Raw genomic sequence first — 19,504 nt, 5'->3', positions numbered from 1 at the left:
GCTCCTGCATTAGACACCCAGGGTAGATTGAAAAGTGACCCTATCACTTTATGGATGGTAGAGGAAATCCCAAATGGGAAACCTCAGCTACTAAAATCCAAGTTGAGTCTTGAATTGGTCATCCTTTCCATTTGACCAAATACTCTTCATACTGCCTATTTCTGGTACTCCTACCCACATGATGATCTAGAATGTCTTCTATCTCCTCCTTCTTAGAAGAAGGAATTGGACATGGCTCTAACACCAGCTCATCATCTGCACCATCATCATGATACTCTGTTAAATCTGCAATGTTAAAAATGGGAGAAATGTGAATGCCATCTGGCAGCTCCACTTCATATGCATTTCCTGAGTCATGTTTCTTCAAAATTTTGCAAGGGCCAAATTTCTTCATTTTCAGCTTGTTGTAAGTACCAGCTGGAAATCTTTCTTTTCGTAAGTGCACCATGACTAAATCTCTTACTTGGAATTCCTTATGTCTTCTCCTTTGATCAGCCCTAGCTTTATACTCTTGATTCATCTTGGTTATGTGTGCCTGAACCTCCTCATGTAGACGTTTGATATGTTTAGCAAATTCCTCAGCTTCAACACTTGTCCTCTCCCCTTGTTCTATCTTCCTCAGCTCTGGTGCAATCCTTGGGCTATTCCTATATACAATTTGGAATGGTGATTTTCCAGTACTCCTATTTATAGAGTTATTATAAGAAAACTCTACCTGTGGTAGAATTAAATCCCATCCCTTGGGCTTATCCCCAACTAAACATCTTAGCAAATTGCCCAGACTTCTGTTTACCACTTCTATTTGACCATTAGTTTGTGGGTGATGCATGGAACTGAATTTCAAGTCTATTCTCAACTTTTTCCACAATGTCCTCCAGAAATACCCCACAAATTTAGTGTCTCTATCAGAAACTATACTCCTTGGAAGACCATGTAGTCTTACCACCCCTTTGAAAAACAAGTCTGCAATATGGACAACATCATGAGTTTTGTGGCATGGAATGAAATGTGCCATTTTGGAGAACATATCAACCACCACGAATACTGATTCATTACCCCTTTGTGTCCTTGGCAATCCAAGAACAAAATCCATACTTATGTCCTCCCATGGCCTTGATGGAACAGGCAATGGCTAATATAGACTAGTATTGTGACTAAACCCCTTGGCAACTTGACAAATCTAGCAACTTTGTATGAACTTCTTCACATCCTATGAAATTTGAGGCCAAAAATAATGTTCTCTAAGAATGGAAATGGTCTTATCTTGACCAAAATGTCCTGCCATTCCTCCACTGTGTTTCTCCTTAATCAGATTTTCCCTCATGGAACTCCTTGGAATGCACAATTGACTACCTTCGAATAACATGCCATCCTGAATCAAATAGTCTAACCACTTGGTTCTATCTATAGCAACAGGCTCTTTACAAGCTTTCCATGCTTCAAAAAAATCAGGATCCTCGGGGTACAAATTCTTGAGTTCATCAAACCAAACTACTTCAACCTACATTACTGTAAGTAGTGACTGTCTCCTACTTAGTGCATCTGCAACCCTGTTAGATTTTCCAATTCTATGCTTCAACACAAATGTATAACTCTGCAAGAATTCTACCCACTTCATATGCCTCTGATTCAATTTACCTTGGCTATTTAGGTACTGTAATGCATAATGATCAGTATACAAAAAAAATTCCTTTGGCAATAAATAGTGCCTCCATTTCTTTAAGGCCTGAACTATTGCATAGAACTCTTGATCATAAACAGAATACTTCTTTGCATCATTCAATTTTTCACTAAAATACGCAATAGGCTTATCTTCTTGGCTTAATATAGCCCCAATAGTGCTGCCACTAGCATCACAATCCACCTGGAAAACCTTTCTAAAATCTGGAAGTGTCAACACAGGCTGTTCTGTCACCTTCTTCTTTAGCAATTCAAAACTTCTCGCAGCTGTTGCAGTCCATTTGAACTCTTTTCTATCCCCTCTTATTGTATTAGTTAGGGGTGCACATATGCCACTGAAATTCTTAAGAAACTTCTTGTAAAAACTAACTAGACCATGAAATGATCCTACCTCAGTAGCACACCTTGGAGTAGGCCATTCCAAGATGGCTTTTACCTTCTCTGGATCCATTTTGAAACCTTCGGGTGATATAACAAACCCCAAATAGACTAACTCCCTTTTTGCAAAGACACACTTCTTTAGATTAATTAATAGTTTCTCTTCCCTTAGCCTTTCAAGGACACTACGAATATGTAGTAAATGTTCTTCCAAAGTCTTGCTGAAAATTAAAATATCATCCAAATAGACAATAAAAAATTTTCCCAAGAACTTCTTAAGTACCTCATTCATGAGTCGCATGAAGGTGCTTTGGGTGTTCATCAATCCAAAGGGCATGACTAACCACTCATAAAGACCCTCCTTGGTCTTGAAGGCTAATTTCCACTCATCTCCTTCTCGAATCTGTATCTGGTGATAACCACTCTTTAGATCTATCTTTGTGAAGTACTGAGCTCCACTCAAGCAGTCCATAATATCATCCATCCTTGGCAAAGGAAACTGGTACTTGATGGTGATCCTATTTATAGCTTGGGAATCTGTACACATCCTCCACTCTCCATCCTTCTTTGGTGTGAGTACTACAGGTACTGCACATGGACTTAGGCTCTCTCGAATCAAGCCCTTCCTCAACAACTCCTGAACCTGTCTATTTAGCTCCTCTGTTTCAGTAGGAGTCATCCTGTGAGCAGCCTTGTTAGGCAAACTAGCTACTGGAATTAGATCTATCTGATGATTGATTTTCCTTACTGGTGGCAATCCATATGGAACATTATCAGATATAATATCTCCAAATTCCCCTAGTAAATTTGAAACTTCAAATGGTATTTCACTACTACCTTCTTTATCTTTCCTAGGAATCAAAGCATAGCACATATGCTGATGTATCATGCCATCTAAAAACTCCCTTCCATCAACAAGAAAAATCCTAGCACTACTACATACCTTTTCACCTTCCTTTTTCATGGGCTTCAATTTGTGGCAAACTCCATCCTTTGTTAGAGAGTATGTGTTTGCATGTCCATCATGTATTGCATGTCTATCAAACTGCCATGGTCTGCCCAACAATAGATGGCAAACATCCATCAAAATAACATCACAGAGAACTTCATCATGGTAACTCCCAATTTTGAATTTTACTAAACATTATTCACTTACCAGGACCTTATGATCATCTTTTACCCAAGAAATCCAATAGGGCTGGGGATGTTTCTCCCTCTTGAGCTTCAGCTTAGAGACCATCTCTTCTGATACTAGGTTATCAGTGCTACCACCATCAATCATCACGTCACAACATTTATCCTCACACTTGCATCTGGTATGAAACAAACTCCTTTGTTGTCCTAGTTCATTCTCACCACTTAGTAGGACTCTTTCATTTACCAAGGTCTCTCCTCTTTCTGCATCCTTTGAATGTGATGATTGTGCATCCTCATCCACATGAGCAACCCTAGCTTGGCCCTCAGCTCTCCTATCTGTCCTTCCTTGTCGTTGAGGCCATTCAAAGGCATGATGACCTTCTTCATTGCAATGGAAATAGGTTCCACAGAAGCCTCCTCTTCCTTGTCCACGTCCTCTACCTCTTCCTCTTTGATTTCCAAAGTCTTGATCATGGGAGCGGTCGAAACCCTCATTCCTCTGGTTTTTGCTAATAGCCACATCTTCATTTTTCTTTTGGGTTTCATTGCGGCCTCCAGATGATCTACCACTTCCCCTTCCTCCTTGATCGTGCCCTCTTTGTCTTCCTTCAAACCTTTTATTCAGCTTCTCTTCAACTCGTAGGGAAAACTGGTATGCCTCTTCAACGCTGTCCATTCTTACCAGACCTAATTCCTCCTGGATGCTAGGTCGCAACCCACTGATATAACGAGCAACCTTCTCCTTATTTGCTTCTGCATGCCTCGCTCTAATCAAGAGTCGATAAAACTCCTCTATATATTCTTGGACTAATCTTCCTGCTTGCTTTAACCCATGCATCTTCTTAAACAGATCAAGCTCGTAGTCCATAGGAATGAACTGCTTCTTCAATTTGTCCACCATGCAATCCCATCTTGTGATCTTCTCCTTTCCTCTTCTATTTCTTTCCAATTGAACCTCTTGCCACCAGATTTTGGCATGGCCTTTCAATTTGGCCTTTGCAAACTTAACCCTATCTGGGTCCCTGATATCCTCATACTCAAAGTATTCTTCTAGTTCATTGATCCAATCGATCAACTCATCTGGTTTCAGATTTCCTGAAAATACACCCACTTCAATTGTAGTTCTTTTCCAAAACTTAGTAATGGCCCTAAAAAGCCTTTCCTCTACAGGATTCAGAACTTCCTCTTCTAGTCCCATTACTTCTTCTTCATTGTCATCCTCACTGTTGTCACCTGCGGTAACATTTGCTCCTCTACGAAGCTCCTCTTGTAATGCTTGTACCTACCTCTGGAGGGCTCTAACCTCCTCAGGATTAATAGCTCTGGCCCTTCTGCCACACTCTCTTCATGGAGGCATCTTCTAACTTGAACCCACAACCACATAGTCCTGGTGCAAATTGCCTCACAGTCAGCGCTCTGTCTACACACTCAGGAAAACCTGCTCTAATACCACTTGATGGGGACACAACCCAAGAACAGAATGGAAACAACAGAAAAGGGAAATTATATTAACTAAGAAAATAAGCTAGTACAACCAGTACAGGAAAATAAACTTCAAAACATGCCCTAAGGGCTTACAATAGCATAAATCTGGAGATAATTTCTCCTTATGGTACCTCCTCTCAAACTCCACTCTGAACTGCCTTTTACAATGCTAAAAATCTCCTTAAATAGACCTCGAAGGGTTAAGGACTAGGAGTACATTCTAGAAAGTGCTAGTAGGAATCCACCGACCAAATAGAAGGTTCCGAAAGCTGCGTTAGAAGTCAGTGCAAATCTAGAAGAATCCAAAAATGGTAATCGAACTTCCAGGAGGCATAACTTTTGAACCGTAGCTCTGATTGACGAACCGTTTACATTTTCGGAAACCTCTTGAAGTGCTCTATAGCCCTATGGAGAGCTTCTCTCATCCCCCATTTTTTGGCCCTTTTTGAGGTCATTTAATGCCCCTAACTTGACTTCAAAGCATTCTTAGGGGGTCTCCAAAACTCAAAAAACTGCAATAACTTTCAAACCGTGGGGCCTTTTGACCTAATTCTTTTTTTGGAATGCTCTAAATCATAATTATATTCATCTGGCCAATTCACACCTTCTAGGTCACAAAAATGATGGCCAAATTGCATGCTCCTATTTTTTTTGAGATTTTCAAACACACTGATAGTGGAACTGTGAGAGTTGGAACCATTATTTGACCCAAATGGGTATCCAAAAATGAAAAGACATGAAACAGAAACTAAGTCTAACTACAATTTTTTTTGGGTGACACAGGATTGCCCTTATACCTCTGGATGCTCCTGCATCAAGAAGGGTAATTTGACGAGGAAGTTCTGAATCAGGAAGAGGAAAGTCTTTTTGGGTCCATTGCTAAGTTTGGGGAAACACCTACAATTGATGTGGGTGTATTTTTAGGAAATCTGAAACCAGATGAGTTGATCGACTGGATCAATGAACTGGAAGAGTACTTTGAATATGAGGATATCAGGGATCCAAATAGGGTTAAGTTTGTAAAGGCCAAACTAAAGGGCCATGCAAAGATATGGTGGCAAGAGGTTTAATTCGAAAGAAATAGAAGAGGAAAGGATAAGATCACAAGGTGGGATCACATGGTGGACAAATTGAAGAAGCGGTTCATTCCTATTGACTATGAGCTTGATCTATTTAAGAAGATGCATGGGTTGAAGCAAGCAGGAAGATCAGTCAAGGAATATATAGAGGATTTTTACCAACTTCTAATTAGAGCTAGGCATGCAGAAGAAAATAAAGAGAAGGTTTCTCATTATATCAATGGGTTGCGACCTAGCATCCAGGAGGAATTAAGTCTGGTAAGAATGATTAGCATTGAAGAAGCATACTAGTCTTACCTACAATTTGAAGAGAAACTAAATAAAAGGTTAGAAGGAAGACAAAGAGAGCATGGTCAAGGAGGAAGGGGCAGTGGTAGGTTATCTAGAGGTTGAAATTAGACCCAAAAGAAAAATGAAGATATGGGTACCAGCAGGAACCAGAGGAATGAGGGTTTCAACTGCTCCTGTGATCAAGACTTTGGAAATCAGAGAGGAATAGGTAGAGGACATGGACAAGGAAGAGGAGGCTTCCATGGTACCTATTTCCATTGCAATGAAGAAGGTCATCGTCCCTTTGAATGCCTTCAACGTCAAGGAAGGACAGATAGGAGAGCTGAAGGCCAAGATAGAGTTGCTCATGTGGATGAGGATGCATAGTCATCACATTCAAAGGATGTAGAAAGAGGAGAGACTTTAGTAAATGAAAGGGTCCTACTAATTGGTGAGATTTAACTAGGACAAAGGAGGAGTTTATTTCATACCAAGTGCAAGTGTGAGGATAAATGTTGCAATGTGATCATTGATGGTGGTAGTACTGATAACTTGGTATCAGAGGAGATGGTCTCCAAGCTTAAGCTCAAGAGGGATAAACACCCCTAGCCCTATCAGATCTCTTGGGTGAAGGATGATCATAAGGTCCTAGTAAGTGAGCAAAGTTTAGTAAAGTTTAAAATTGGGAGTTACCATGATGAAGTTCTTTGTGATATTATTCCAATGGATGTCTGGCATCTATTGTTGGGAAGACCATGGTAGTTTGACAAGCATGTAGTACATGATGGTCATGCAAACACATACTCTCTAACAAAGGATGCAGTTTGCCACAAACTAAAGCCAATGAAAAAGGAAGGTGAAAAGGTATGTAGCAGTGCTAGGATTAGTCTTGTTGATGGAAGGAAGTTTTTAGATGGCATGAATCATCAGCGTATGTGCTATGCTTTGATTCCTAGAAAAGATAAGGAAGGTAGTAGTGAAATACCATTTGAAGTTTCAAATTTATTAGGTGAGTTTGGAGATGTCATATCTGATAATGTTCCAGAAGGATTACCACCAGTAAGGCAAATCAGTCATCAGATAGATTTAATCCCAGGAGCTAGTTTTTCTAAAAAGGATGCTCGCAAGATGACTCCTATTGAAACTGTAGAGCTAAACAGACAAGTTCAGGAGCTATTAAGGAACGGTTTGATTTGGGAGAGCCTGAGTCCATGTGCAGTACTTGCAGTACTCACACCAAAGAAGGATGGAGAGTGGAGAATATGTACAGACTCTCGAGCTATAAATAGGATAACCATCAAGTATCAATTTCCTTTGCCAAGGATGGATGATATTATGGACAGTTTGAGTGGAGCTCAATACTTCACAAAGATAGATCTCAAGAGTGGCTATCACTAGATATGGATACAAGAAGGAGATGAGTGGAAAACTACCTTCAAGACCAAGGAGGGTCTTTATGAGTGGTTAGTAATGCCCTTTGGATTGACGAATTCCCTAAGCACCTTCATGCAGATGATGAATGAGGTACTTAAGAAGTTTTTGGGAAAATTTGTTATTGTCTATTTGGATGACATTTTAGTTTTCAGAAAGACTTTGGAAGAACATTTATTGCATATTCATAGTGTCCTTGAAAGATTGAGGGAAGAGAAATTGTTAATTAATCTACAGAAGTGTATCTTTGCAAAAAGGGAGTTAGTCTACTTGGGGTTTGTTATATCACGTGAAGGTCTTAAAATGGATCCAGAGAAGGTACAAGTCATCTTGGAATGGCCTACTCCAAGATCTACTACTGAGGTAAGATCATTTCATGGTCTGGTTAGTTTTTACAGACAGTTCATTAAGAATTTCAGTGGCATATGTGCACCTCTGATTGATGCAATAAGAGGGGATAGAAAAGAATTCAAGTGGACTGTAACAGCTACGAGAAGTTTTGAATTGCTGAAGAAGAAGGTGACAGAACAACCTGTGTTGGCACTTCTAGATTTCAAAAAGGTATTCTAGGTGGATAGTGATGCTAGTGGCAGCGCTATTGGGGCTGTATTGAGCCAAGAAGGTAAGTCTATTACATATTTTAGTGAAAAATTGAATGATGCAAAGAAGAAGTATTATGTTTATGATCAAGAGTTCTATGCAATAGTTCAGGCCTTAAAGAAATGGAGACATTATTTATGACCAAAGGAATTTGTTTTGTATATTGATCATCAGGCATTACAGTACCTAAATAGCCAAGGTAAATTGAATCAGAGGCATATGAAGTGGGTAGAGTTCTTATAGAGCTATACATTTGGGTTGAAGCATAGAAGTGGAAAATCTAACAAGGTTTTAGATGCATTAAGTAGGAGGCAATTGTTTCTTATAGTAATGCAGGTTGAAGTAGTTGGGTTTGTTGAACTCAAGAATCTGTACCTTGAGGATCCTAATTTTACTACAACATGGAAAGCTTGTAAAGAGCCTATTGCTATAGATAGAACCAAGTGGCTAGACTATTTGGTTCAAGATGGTATGTTGTTCAAGGGCAGTCAATTATGCATTCCAAGGAGTTCCATGAGGGAAAATCTGGTTAAGGAGAAACACAGTGGAGGGATGGCAGGACATTTTGGTCGAGACAAGACCATTTCCATTCTTAGAGAACATTATTTTTGGCCTCAGATATCACAAGATGTGAAGAAGTTTGTACAAAGTTGTCAAGTTTGTCAAGTGGCCAAGGGATTTAGTCACAATATAGGACTATATCAGCCATTGCCTATTCCATCAAAGCCATGGGAGGAAATAAGTATGGATCTTGTTCTTGGATTTTTGAGGACACAAAGGGGCAATGACTCAGTATTTGTGATGGTTGATAGATTCTCCAAAATGGTACATTTCATTCCATGCCACAAAACTCATGATGTTGTCCATATTGCAGACTTGTTTTTCAGAGAGGTAGTGAGACTACATGGTCTCCCAAGGAGTATAGTTTCTGACAGAGATACTAAATTTGTGGGGTATTTCTGGAGGACATTGTGGAAGAAGTTGAGAACAAACTTGAAATTTAGTTCCACACATCACTCGCAGACTAACGGTCAAACAGAAGTGGTCAACAGAAGTCTGGGCAATTTGCTAAGATGTTTAGTTGGGGATAAGCCCAAGGGATGGGATTTGATTCTACCACAAGTAGAATTTTCTTACAATAACTCTGTAAATAGGAGTACTACAAAATCACCATTCCAAATTGTATATGGAAAGAGCCCAAGGACTGCACCAGAATTAAGGAAGATGGAGCAAGGGGAAAGGACAATTGCTGAAGCTGAAGAGTTTGCTAAACATATCAAGCACCTACATGAGGAGGTCCAGGCACACATTACCAAGATGAATCAAGAGTATAAAGCTAGGACTGATCAAAGGAGAAGACACAAGGAGTTCCAAGTAGGGGATCTAGTCATGGTACACTTAAGAAAGGAGATATTTCTAGTAGGTACTTACAACAAGCTGAAGATGAAGCCCCTACAAAGTTCTGAAGAAGCATGACCTAGGAAATGCATATGAAGTGTAGTTGCCAGATGGAATTCAAATTTCTTCTATCTTCAACATTGTAGACTTAATCGAGTATCATAAGGATAGCTGATAAAGTGTGTTCAGAGGCATAATAGTAAATAATGAAATCCAATTTATAATTTGGATGGCATAGAACTAGAGTATTATCATTAGCAGTCTTTATATTCTAGAAGGCTTGTTTCCCACCTTCATTCCATTTAAATTTTGAATTTCCCTTCATCATGTCCACAATACACTTAGTAGTTTCCACAAAATCTATTACAAACCTTCTAAGGATATTCACTTGCTCGAAGAATGATTTAACTCCTATTTTTTTGATGGTAGGCTTAACCTCTGATTGGCTTTAACTCACTCAAGAACTATTCTGGTACCTTCTTGGGAAACTATATGACCAAAAAAATTTCCTTCTGTCACACAATAAAATAGAATTTTTAGGATTAAGTGAGATTCTATGTTATTGACACCTTTGTAGTACCTTCTTTAGATTCTATGTGGTTTTCTCTTTTCTTTGAAAATACGGTGAGATCATCCAAGTATATAATAATAATTCAGTCCTTTAGATTTGCAAACATTTTACTCATACACCTTTGAAGTGTAGCACTAGCATTGATGAGCCTGAAGGGCATTCTATGATATGTGAACATTCCCCAAGGAGTGGTGAAAGTCATTTTGTGTTGGTATTTCTCTTCCACTCCCACTTGATTGTATCTTGAGAACTCATCCAACATGGACATCATTTCAGCTCCACCTACTATTTGTAGTAGGTAGTCCATGTTGGGAAGAGAAAAATTGTCTTTGGAAGATGCCTGGCTCAAATTCCTAAAACCCAAGCAGATTCTTATTTCTCTGTTCTTCTTCCTAACTGATACTATATTAGCTACCTAGGTGGAGTGATGGATGGGATAAATGATCTTTTCTTTTAGCATCTTGTCTACTTCCTAAAATATAGCATCTACCACTTTCGAATTATAATTTCTCTACTTCTATCAAAAAGAGAATGCATCAAGTTTCAATGGAATCTGATGTTTTATTTACCCACCCCTATAAATTTTCAAATCTTCATAGCTCTAGGCAAATACATCTTGATATTTTACAAAAAATTTCCTGGTGGCTTCCTTCTCTTTAGGCAAGAAACACTTTCCAATATTGATCATCTTAGGGCTTTAGACATCTCCAATGTTCACCCCTTCATTTTCACCAATAGTAGGGCCTTTTTCTACCCTCTTTTTCTTTATGTAGGCATCATGCCTATTAAATAGTTTTTACAAGGATACAAAGTATGGGGGAATAGTATTACCTCATAATTGGACTTCATCAATTTAATCTTCCTTTTGATTAGGGTTAGGATCTCCATTATTTTCTTCATTACATTGGTGCTTACAAGTAACATTATCATTCTACAAGAACAACTACAAACTCTTGTCATCTTTGAAGACTTGGCAAAATTTGACATTGTCAGGGATAGAGGCTCGATATATAGTCTCCACCTGATAGCTTTTATTTTTGAATCCTGAGTAACATGAATTTCTTAGCATCTCCCATGAACTTTAGTGAGGGTGAGACCCAAAGCTTTAGCTATAGAAAAAGGTATCACACTATATAATGTGCCAGAATCTATTATGAAATTGCTTAATTTATATCTATTGATATATAGGGAGATGTAGAATGGGTCAAGTTTTTACCCAAGGAACATTGCCAAGATAGTGGAATCTTCTTGATTAAATAGGCTAGATGTCAAAGGTTCATCTTCTTCCTCAGTGGTAACATTATGGCTTAAATCCAAAGTACATCTTTTACAATAATCCACTAATCTCTTCAACTCAGAGGGATGAGATTTCAGATAGTCCATAGGAGAGATTTGAATATTTGACTCTATACAAAAATGGATAAAATCAAAAGGACTCTTGTCCTTACCTATTTGAAATGTTGATGCTCCTTGATCAATGTGAGAGTTATTTGATGAAGATGTGGGATCTTTTCCTAGAACATGATTGGTGGATTGACTTTTGAGCTTTTGACTCTGGGTTAACACTATGTATGAAGTTCAATCAATAGTTGCATAGCATCCACCCTTTGGTTTGGAGTCTAATTCATACTCCAAAAATAAATTTCTAGGGTTACTATTTGAGTATAAATCTAACTTAGAGCAAGAAGTTGCAGTATTCAATTGATTAGTGGATAACAACTACATCATACGAGTGGTTTCCAAATAGCTTTCACTATCATGATCTGTTGTCAAATGAAACATGCACATATTTCCTTTCTTTTGTGTTGCTTCAATCGCTAACCTTGGTTGTGAACTCACAAGTTGCAATTCCCATCATTATTCCTTCCTAGTGGATTTTGATAGTTTCATTGGTAAGAGTGATTAAATCTGGGTAATTGCCTCTTTACTATCACCAATTCATTTGACAACTTTTGAATACTCTCATCAGATAAGGTAGTGTTACTAGAACTTCATTTGATTTGAAGTTATCATTTCCATTTTCCCATGGAGATCAAGTCATCCTCAAATTCTACTACCTTATTTTGTGCATCTACTAAATCTATGGGATGAGCCCTCCTCATATGATAATTGATATCTGGTGGCATCACAATTATAAAGAATGTTTTTAGATTGCCAACAATAGGTCTATTAGTGGTCAGAATCCTGCTAGTGATCTTATTAAAAGTTACAATGAAATCACTCATACTCATGGCAGGTTGCTTTTTAATAGATGTCAGTTGTGTTAATAAGATGTGCTCATCTTCAGCCATTTTGAATCTTATTTCAAAGGCTTTCCTCATTATGTCCCAACTTGTGTCTAAACCATCATCTAAATGATAAAACCAATCCATTGCATTCCCCATTAGAGTTTCTACAAAAATCCTTATAGCTACATCTTCATGAGCTACTCCTAAAATGTGAGTAGACACAAAAAAAGCTTTAATATGTTCAGTAGTAGTTACTTTCCCATCACCTAAAAATTTAGGAAATTTTTTCTTTGAACCAGCCAAGAGTGGGTGATAAGTTGTTAGTGCTAACAGACCTGTTACTATAGCCCAAGGAGCAGCCATGATTCTTCTAGCAAGCTATGGTGGGAAATTGACAACTAGAGGAGTAGTTACTCCATATAGGGCTAACACCTAGCAAGTAGTAACTCCATGTAGGGCTAACACCTAGCAAGTAGTATGTGAAGAACTTTGATTTCTAATAGGTGAAGGTGGTATGCTCTGACTTTTCCTTTCACCCTTTCACCTTAGAGGGTCTAGGATAGGAAAATTGAGTTCTCTGAACTTTTCAAAAATAGGGTCCTGCCCACCTTGCTCTTTGGTACTTCTAAGGAACCTGGCTTGTTACAGGATACTAAGTTAATTTTACCATTTTCCCTTATGTTCTAAGTTTATTAGTCAACCAACTATTCATTTCCCTTGCAGATTTGCCAAATTTTGTTGGTAAACATATTGTTCTTTTTTTATTTAACTCTTAGATTCCTAAATTCATGAACTATATTTGGTTACAACACTTGGAAATTTTCTTTTAAAAAAACTAACCTTCCTCTAAATTATTAGGTATAGCTCCCTATTGCAGAATTGCAATGAATTATGTTTGTTCCTAAATCTAAAGAGGGGTATGTTCTTAACCTAAGAATAGGAGAGCTAAACTAAGCCAAACCTCCATAGGATTTAACTCAGGCAAGAAAAGATTTTAGAAGATTAATGAAGTTTATGAACTCACACATCTTATGAACTCATAAGAATTTAACAATTTAATAGTGCATACTAACTAATATTAAACTGATCAATAGGAAACTAATTACAAATAAATAAAGATTAACTTGAAAGAAAATGCCTAAAGGATCTCTCCTGAACCTATGATGACAATGCTTATCATATTTAGCTCACTGCCTCAAAATAGGGGAATGAAGATTTGTTCATTCCTTGTTTTCATTTAGATAAAGAGAACACATCTAATTAACATCTAATAGAATGGAATAGAAAATAATTGACACAAAATACCATTCAATTGGCTTTGCAACATCAAGTATTTTACACAAAAAATTAGCTAACCTTTTATTAATCTTTAATTCCAATACATATAGGACTCTGAGATGACCATTACAAAGGAACTTTAATTAGTTCATCTTCTCAAAAATGACAAATGTAAAGGAGCCAATTTTTTTATTACAATGATTACATCAAAATATATGAAGGGGTAGAATATGAATCACTTCACCTTCTTTCCCCTTTCTACTTTTGTCCGATAGGCCTTATTGGATACAGTTATTGGAATTAATTCTTCATTCCTATGAACATGTACATTAGTATATCTCAAGAGCCATTTAGAATGCTCTGTGGCTAAATCTTTAATAGTGCTCAAACAGTCTTGCATTTCCTCCATAGCCACATGTACACATCCACCAAGTTTTTAGAGCTTAGAAATTCTATTTCGATGACCAGTAGATATTCCCATTAGACCATTGATGCAATTGGAGAAGTATGATTTCATGAAGGCTACCCCAATTATTCATTTTCCTTGTCCACTAGTCTGTGAGTCTGTATGCAAACCTCTCAGGAGTTTTAATCTTTGTCTTTATCCTTCTTCACTTTAGCTTCAATTTCCTTAAGACCTTTTTCTACTGCTAAGATCATTTTAGACTTGAACTACATGCTTTGAAGTGATTCAAATAAAGGCTCATCCCCTTTAGGTAGAATCTTTTCTTCTACAACATCCTTAGTCTTGATATGAGTGATCATCTTCAATAGAGAGATACAATCTTCACTCTTTGTTCTCTTTGTAGCTAGAGTAGCTCTATTTGATGAAATATTATCCTTCTGTATTTCTAGCCTCAATATAACATTGCCAATTTTGTCTATAATGGAAATTTCATCCATCTTAAGCTTCCTACTCCATTCTCTACCGATCTACCCAAAGTGTTGCCTAGTTTATCTTTTCTACCTTCGGCTTTCAAGGCTACTAAGTTTTTCCTATTGATTGCTTTATTACTTTCTTTGCTTATTTTACTTCTTCTTCTTCTTCTTCATCGCTATATTCAACAATTGTCAACAATGTCTTTTTCCTCTTGCCTAGTCTAGTGGCTTATTGCTTGACCCTTTTAGTCTTTGTGGTCACTACTTCCACTAATCTTTCATATTTTCTCTTTGCCTCACTAGGTTGCACATCTAACATTGTTGCATATGGAATGTTGTATTTCAAAGAATTCTCTACAATAGATACTAGCAAAGGTTGCACATTTATTATTCCTTGTTTCTTGGTTTTCCTAACTTCCTCAAACTTACTCTCAGTCATACCGGCCTCTAATAAGGCTTTATTCATAATAGACTTTATCTTCTTGTGAGATACCTTCTCCAAGGACGCCTGATGAGTTGACTAGGTAATCTCATTTTATGTTCCAAATATGTATTCTTCTTTATCCTTCTCTGATTTCAACAATAATCAATATAACCAACTACTATATCATCATTTAATTCATAACCCAAGGGACCATGAAATGTTTTTTAAGGTTTCATTGCTTGAATATAAGTATAATCTATATCAACCATAATACAACTATCTTCTTTAAATCTATCTACAATTGTAGGTGCAATTCTAAATCTCTATATCATTGCATTCTAAAATGTTCTCATTATCAGGTTTCCACTATCCAATATCTTATCTACAGGATGTCCTCTACATACTTTTGTGATCTTCCCCATTGTACATCTATCATTGCTTACTATCTTTATGACTGATAAATATGGAAATATCTTAAAAACATGAAAGAAAATGTGATTGATCAGTGACTAAAATCTAGACACACTATTCTTAGTCCTCTTGATCTTTTCTAAGTTCTTAAGTAGTTGCATTCTCAGAATTTTACTAAGGTTTACTTGTTCCTTCTCTACACATATATTATATGTTGCATAGATGAATCCAACTGATTAATTTCTCATCATTAAGCTTGACATTTAGAGTCTTATACCATCTTGCTTAATGGTGCTGATCACCACAACCTTTGCATTATACACTACTTTGGTATAACTCTCAACTTTCTTCTTGACCATTTTCTCACCTATAAGCACACTGTTTTTTACTAAGACTAGTTACCTCATGAATAAGGTTGATAGAAATATCAATCACACTATCTTGCATCCATAGTTTCCCATCATGTATCCTACTTAATATAATCTGTGTCCACTCATCTGTGTTCAATTCACAGTAGAAATGATATTTGAATAGGTCTAGTTCCTTCAAATTTTCAAATCCAAGCTTCACAGTCATGTCATGATTGAAAAATAATTCCATATCTTTGTTCATGTATTCACTTCCAATAGATTCAGATTTTCTATTAAGATAACTTCCTGCATCTTCCAAATATACTACATTGCTCAAAGTAATGGATAACCCTGAGTTAGGGTTTCATTCTATGGGTTTCATAGAAATAACCTTTAACTTAGGTTTATCCTTGTTCTCAACATTGTGCACTACTTACATATCCATGATTCTATCAAATATGAACTTTTACTGTATAAAGTTGTCCAAAAATGATAAAATAAATTTTTCGAAAATACGGTTTGCTTCAAAATTGCCTTGACAATTTTCTTATGAGTGCTCATTGCTTTGGATGCTTTCACAATGAAGTGAAAATTAATTCTAAACTCCATTTATTCCATCAACTTGAACCTACATTAGTTGTATACTTTGCAAACACAAAAAAACTATCATTTACATTCTATAATCAAATAACTACTCAAGTTCATCTGTCCAATCTTCATATGCCATATGAGGTTTACTATAGCCTCCTTTCATAATGGCAATGCTCCTCAAGACTTTTCTTTAAAAAAATCTCTACAAAAACATAGTTTTCATCTTCTTCTATAGAATTAACCTTTTTGTAATACCAGTAACTCTTAATTCCTTCATAACTTGTTTAGATAAGCTAAAAATTATATGCAAGCTTAGATACCATCTAAACTTATCTTGATACACCTTTTTCCAAGTTCACTTCCTCTAATTCAATCTCTAAATGAAGTTCTCAAATTTTGATGTTGTGAACAAGCTTAACTCAACTTAATTGAATCAAAACTGATAACTAACTTCGATCTACCTATGTCACAATCATCTAACTTATCTTTTGAGATGTCCAATCCTTTTACAAATGCCTCATTGAGTTCTTCTTGAATTTCACTAACTACATTTCTTTGTTCTTCATTGTCTTTGTTAGTTCTAGAGTTCCTTTCATGGTTCCTTCTACCATTTTTGATGTTTCTTCCATCATTCCTTCTGTTTTTAAAATTTATTCCATTGTCACTTCTATCTCCAAAGTTTCTATCCATTCTACAATACTTGAATGAAAGTTGTTGCATAATTGACTTACTGGTGCTCTGCTTCTTGGATTCTATTAGGTGCAAGAAAATTCTAAGCTACATGTCTAAAGTTATTATACTTATAACACATGATCTATCTTCTATCTTCATAAGATCTTCTTTCTCTCAATGTCCTTTCATTAGATCTTCTTCTATCTATAGGGTTGGTATTACTAGACATTCTACTATTCCTTCTATCATTATCAACTTAAGTTTCCTACAATAATTTTCTTTATGACCCATACCATGACAATTATGACAATAAAAATCCTTAACATGATTAAATGACTTATTTGTATAATCTCTTTTCATATGACCTATTTCATTACATGAAAAACACTTACCTCTAAATTCATACCTAGTTTCCTTAGGAGATTCCTCTTGCTTTGGTTTATCCAAAATTTCAACTTCCTTGTCGTGTCCAACTTCTTTAAGGTTATCAAAAGATTGACTAGATTCAATCTTATCATCAAATTTATCTTTTTCTTTTGGATTTGATCTAATCTCAGGTTTCTTCATAGATGTGTTACTTAGATAACCAAGTCTAGTCTTATCATAAGTAGGTCTCTATATTGACATTTAATCATCAAGCTTTTCTCTACTACAATATAGCTTCTCATGTTGCTATTTGCATTGAGTCAATTCATCTTTCAAAATAGTATTGTATTTATGAAGCTCTTCATGATTTTCTTTAAATGTTTCAAATTCAGACATTTTCTTTGCTAAACTTGCTCTAAGATCTACATTCTCAATATTCAAATCAAATTCATCTTTTCTCAGATCATTTCTTAAAGTCAACTTCAGATTTATAATCTTCAATTCATGCTTCAAGATCTTGTACTCTATCTTTAGGTTTGAATAATCATCATCACTAGTTCTAGATTCAGTAGATTTGGGCTTGGATTTGAGATGTTCAATATTTTCCTTCAATTTTCCAATGTATACTTTGGAGTCCTCATAAATATCCTTTAGCTTATCTCTTTCTCTAGTAAGGAGATCAATTTTTTCAAGAGCCTCTTCAAGGTTTTTCATCAACTATTCCATATCCATAGGGATCATACTCAAGTTGTTAAGCCTCTTCAAACTAAGTGCACTTTGATACCGATTGTTAGAAATGGAGATTATTGAGAGCGGGGGTTGAATTAATAATCTACAAACTTTAGTCACCAACTCGATGTTATTTCTTACTTTAAAAAAAACATAACAAAGTAATAAAGTAATTTTGAATAGTAATAGTAACCATGCCCAAAGATAACTCATAACACCATTTTTTTTAAACTAGGGAAAACCTTGGTGAGGATAATACCCACTAGATAATAAACTAATATATAAGTTCCTTGCTAGAGGATGGACCCTATTAGAAGTCAGTGAGAAAATTTAGTATAAGGAGTCCCTTTTAGGAGACTTTGAATCCCTATTAAGAGATTCCAACCCTATTAGGAGTTGTACCAACCTTGTTAGGAGTTGTAGTACGGTAGATGTAAGATAAGCCCACTTCCTAAACATACAATTCCAATTACAGGAAGAGCTCACTAGCCAAACAAGTAATCAAACTTCTAGAATAGGTACTGTAACTTCTTCCTTGACTAATCTCTAATCTTCAACTCAATCTTGGATCACAAAATAGCTTTCAAAAAACTTCACTTGTATTGCTTTCACAAAAGTTTGCATACAATTGCTCAACATAACATTTACAAAATACTTCAAAATTGCGCTTCTTATCACAAGATGTCCTTTGCATAAATATCATGCCTTTTCACAAACTTTTGCTAAGTCAGCTAAGACCATAATACACTTTTCCAACTTAGAGTAAAAGTCTAGGATATTGGCCCTAATTGGACAAGTAATTATTTTGTAAACAAAATAATCTTTCCTTCAATTGTGTTGTCTTATTTCTCTTAAATACTAATATATCTTTTCCATACAATTCATACTAACTTTCAAGGTTATACACATCATCACCAACATGTATACTATCTCCATCTAACTTCTCTAGTAATAATATGATGTTAGCAACAAGTTATAAACAAAACAAGACACTATTACCAAATTCCATACTTAAGATAATTTTCTAATTACCAAAATCTAAGTATCTTTATTTTTGAGGTTTCCTATAAGAATATACATCATGTGTTGTGATAAATGACAATAATTTCATATCTCCATTAAATACATTTTAAAAAAATTCTTCATGTGACCTAATGCACTTCCTCACACATGATTGTTATTTGTGTTTTATTGCATGGAAAATGGGGGGAATCTCATATTCTTTTAGAGAACGCAATTTAGTGTTCTAAGTATCCATTGGGATTGCTTGAATTTATAAGCTTTAATAGAATGGAGATTATGTGTCTATTATCAACCTTGGTTTTTCTCCTTCAGTTGAGTGTGTCAACTAGTAGTGGCATTCAGAGATTAGTTGGTTGTCAGGATTGTCAGTTAAGTCTTTCATTGTGATCATTGTGATCCTTGTATGTTGGTTGTCATGTGCATCCATACTTTGAAAAAATATATATATTGGCTTTTATTTATCCCTGTTCCAAGGGTCTCTGGGTGGGGAATTACACTAAGGACAAAGGTACACCAGATCAACT

This window comes from Cupressus sempervirens, chromosome 8 (genome assembly GCF_028749045.1).
Source record: "Cupressus sempervirens isolate cs-2001-9-10 chromosome 8, ASM2874904v1, whole genome shotgun sequence".
In the NCBI taxonomy this organism is placed as follows: domain Eukaryota; kingdom Viridiplantae; phylum Streptophyta; class Pinopsida; order Cupressales; family Cupressaceae; genus Cupressus; species Cupressus sempervirens.
The sequence above is the reverse complement of the archived record's forward strand: the minus strand, read 5'-3'. Positions refer to the sequence as shown.